This window comes from Phalaenopsis equestris, unplaced genomic scaffold (genome assembly GCF_001263595.1).
Source record: "Phalaenopsis equestris unplaced genomic scaffold, ASM126359v1 Scaffold000566, whole genome shotgun sequence".
NCBI classification, from domain to species: Eukaryota; Viridiplantae; Streptophyta; class Magnoliopsida; order Asparagales; family Orchidaceae; genus Phalaenopsis; species Phalaenopsis equestris.
Window position 1 is genome coordinate 431,525 of NW_018165006.1, and position 641 is coordinate 432,165.

The following is a 641-nucleotide window of genomic DNA, read 5'->3' on the forward strand; positions in this document are numbered from 1 at the left end:
AAAATCTTATACCCTACGATTCGAAATTAGAACGCACTGTTAGAAGAATTAGAAAATTAAGAAGAGAACCTAGAAATTCTGATACAATGGAAAACAACATGAACAATCAAGGAATAGAGAATGAACACCAACCTAGACCCCTCAGTGATTATGCAAATCCTACAGCGGATGAGATTCACTTATCTATCCAAAATGCTGATGTAGTTGCTAATTCATTTGAGCTTAAACCTGCTATTATCCAAATGGTTGCTGATGTAGCTGCTAATTCATTTGAGCTTAAACCTGCTATTATCCAAATGGTACGAAACAATCAATTTGGAGGTACACCAAATGAAGATCAGAACTTACAACTCGCTAGTTTTTTAGAACTGTGTGCTACTTTTAAATATGACAGTCTCAAACGAAGTTGTTAGACTTAGAATTTTTGTTTTTTCACTGAGGGATAAATCTAAGATGTGGTTAAATTTGTTAGCACCAGGATCTATTAGAACTTCTGGAGAACTTTCACAGAAATTTCTATCCAAATATTTCACTCCATCCAAAACTGCTAAACTTAGAAATGACATAACATCGTTCTGTCAGATTGATGGAGAGTCAATATATGAAGCTTGAGAGAGATTTAAAGATCTTCTTAAGAAATG